This window comes from Pan troglodytes, chromosome 10, assembly GCF_028858775.2.
Source record: "Pan troglodytes isolate AG18354 chromosome 10, NHGRI_mPanTro3-v2.0_pri, whole genome shotgun sequence".
Lineage (NCBI taxonomy): Eukaryota > Metazoa > Chordata > Mammalia > Primates > Hominidae > Pan > Pan troglodytes.
Genome location: NC_072408.2, coordinates 131,587,282 through 131,590,419, shown reverse-complemented (window position 1 = coordinate 131,590,419; position 3,138 = coordinate 131,587,282).

Genomic DNA, 3,138 nt, shown 5'->3' with positions numbered 1-3,138 from the left:
CCCAGGCTGCCCACAGTGATGTCAGTGATGGCACCGGGCCAGCACGGACTGCCTGGGGAGTGGGTTGAAAAGAGTTGGTACAAGACACACATGCACGAAGCTGGGGGAGGAAGTCACCACACATCTCTGAACACCTAAAGGTGTAACATTTTCCAGCCAAGCTCTCCACTCTTTGATGCAACAGCCAGGGCTGTGGTTAAAATAGACATTGGGAATTTCTAAAAGGGCGCTCACATTTTCCAAGTGCCTTTTATGTGCTTAGTGCTTGCCTTCTGTTGCGTCTTTCCCTCCACACACAAATTCTTCAAGGAGAAGTTCTCCCCTTGTTACAGATGAGGACACCAAGGCTCAGAGAGGCTGAATGAGCTGTTGAAAGCTGCACAGTGAGGTCATGAGGCCGCTGGGATCCCAACCCAGGTCTCTCCCAGAGCTTGTGAGTGTCCCCTTGGCTGAGCTCTCATGGCATTCTTGAGAACAAGGGGAAAATACACACAAAATACTGGAGGCATCCTGAGCCCCCTTCCCTTCCAGAGACCATCCCCCAACACCCACTGGGGCCATCTTTTATTCTTCTTTCTGGTTTGAATGATTTTTTTTTTTTTTTTTTTTGAGATGGAGTCTTGCTGTGTCACCCAGGCTGGAGTGCAGTGGTGCGATCTTGGCTCACTGCAACCACTGCCTCCCAGGTTCAAGTGATTCTCCTGCCTCAGCCTCCCAAGAAGCTGGTATTATAGGCACGCGCCACCACGCCCAGCTAATTTTTGTATTTTTAATAGACACAGAGTTTCACCATGTTGGCCAGGATGGTCTTGAACTCCTGATCTCAAGTGAAGGTTTGGATGATTTTTGCCTAGTTGAGGACCTACTGTGTGCTGGGCCCTGCTATACATTCTACCTGCCTTCCCTCGCTTCATGCTCGCAGTGGCCCACAGAGGTGATTGCCAGCCTTACCCCATTATATGGATCAGGCAGCTGATGCACAGAGAGGATCAGCCACTTGCATGGGTCACACAGCCAGGAGGGCTCAATGTGGACTTGAACCTGGGGAGCTGGGCTTCGGTCTGTGCTCCATTGCTCCTGCTGCTTCTTGCAACCATAGGCTGGTGCCCTTCCCCTTCCTGGTGCCTGTGCGGTGCTTGTCCTGCTGCTGGTTATTCTCCCAGAGGTCCCTGCGGTGCCCGCTCCACACTCTCTATGGGGAAGGGGACCCTGTGGACTCCATACGCCTCTGGCGTCAGGCTGGGTAGGAAGCAGAGAGGCTGGAGTATTCAGCCCCTAGAGCCCTCCCTGCTTCTGGGGGTCTGGCTGTGGCTGGTGCCCAGTGACCATGACCGTGGGGCCAGCTCTGTCCCCTTCCCACATCTCAGCCCCTGCCGGGAGGCCCTTCCATGGCTCCCTCTCTCCCCTGCCTGCAGGTGAAATTCCTTTCCGCTGTGGGGGCAGCAGCTCCCTACCGTTCTGGCCCCTGAGCCCCAGCACCTCCCTGACCTTCCTGCCTGTGTGGTCGGTAGTTCCCCTCATGATAGCCTCGAACCATCGGACTTGCGTTGTCTCCCTGCTGGAGGAGCTGTGTGAGCCCAGCCCATCCCTGCAGCAGCCTCCACGGTGGGCATATCAGCCTCAATTACAGGTGAGGAAGCAAAGGCCCAGAGAAGTCAGGTCGTTCACCCAAGGTGACCAGCCTGTGAGCCCAGGCTGCCGTCTGACTCCAAGGCTGAACCCCTCGGTTGCCCTCACCACCATGGCGCCTGGGCACGTGGTCTTCCCGGAGCCTTGGTTTCCTCATCTGTGAAATGAAGAAGACAGAGAACCTTCTCAAAGCGCTGATGGGAAGATGTTTCCCCTTCTTGGCGTTTGACGGAGCCGGGGCCGGCCTCCTCGCTTCCTCCCCTCCCCTGCCAGTCTGGAAAGCATAGTCTTCCGTCCCTTTAGCAGAGATCCTCAGATGTTAAAGCCTCATATTTAATATTTACACATCTTCTTCCAAAGCTGACAGCTATCTGGTATTTCTAGACTTTTCTCAGCCACGTCAAGGCACCTAACATTCTCCAAATACCCATCAACCACTTCCCTGTGTGGCTGTTTGGACCGGGGCCACTCAGCCTCTGCTCTGCTGGCGCTGGGGCTGTGGGGCCGCCCTGTGTCCTCTAGGGTGTTTACCAGCATCCCTGGCCCGCGAGGTGCCAGGGCCACCCCAACTCCCAGTTATGACAACTCAAAGTGTCTACAGACACTGCCAGCTGTGCCACGGGGGGCAGAATTGCCCAGGGTTGAGAAACCCTGGCCTGGAGCTTTTGTTTTTACTGGTCTGTGTTTGGAGCCATGATGATTTTTAAAGCATAAATTCACTTGCCCCTTCTTGTCCCCAGAAGTGTCAGGTTCCCATAAATGTTAGTGCTGACTTTTGGTTGTACTGTGGGTCTCTCTCTTGCTTTCTCTCTTTCTCTCTTTCTTTAAATAGAGATGATACAGTCTTGCTATGTTGCCCAGGCTGGTCTCAAACTCCTGGCCTCAAGAGATTCTCCCACCTTGGCCTTTCAAAGTGTTGGGATTATAGATGTGAGCCACCGCGGCTGTCCTCTCTCTGCTGAGTCTCTAAAAGCCATGTCTGCTGTTCCACACGGGATGTCCTTGTTCCTTTCTTGAGCCATCCCAAAGCCTCTGTTTGCCTCGTCCCTGCAGACCCTCTCCTAGAAGCCCGTTCTCTCTGAACTTTGGGGACTGTTTCGTCCGCCCTCAAGAACCCAGATGAGTTGCCAAATGGGATTTCCTCCAGGTGGCCCTTCCCTCAACCTCCCTGCCTCTTAACGCAATTAATTTCCTGATTAAAAAAAATCAATGCCTGTCCCTCTGCACTAAATATTAAACTGTTTTTGCAGGACTGGAGTTGGCAGGCTGTTGATTGGTGGTGGGAGTGAAGTGCCCTCTGATTTGGGGGATGGGGAAGGGCACCCTGGAGACTGGTGGAAGCCCAGCAGATGCCCTGAAATCCTCACCTCCTTGCCACCTCTCTGCCACCCTGCAAGCTTTGTCATTGAGGAGGCAGGACACACAAGGTCCCCAGATATCCATTTGTCTCCCCTCATTTGCAAGTGCTGAATGAAATCGTTCAGCGTCCCCCGACAGGGCAGAATGCAG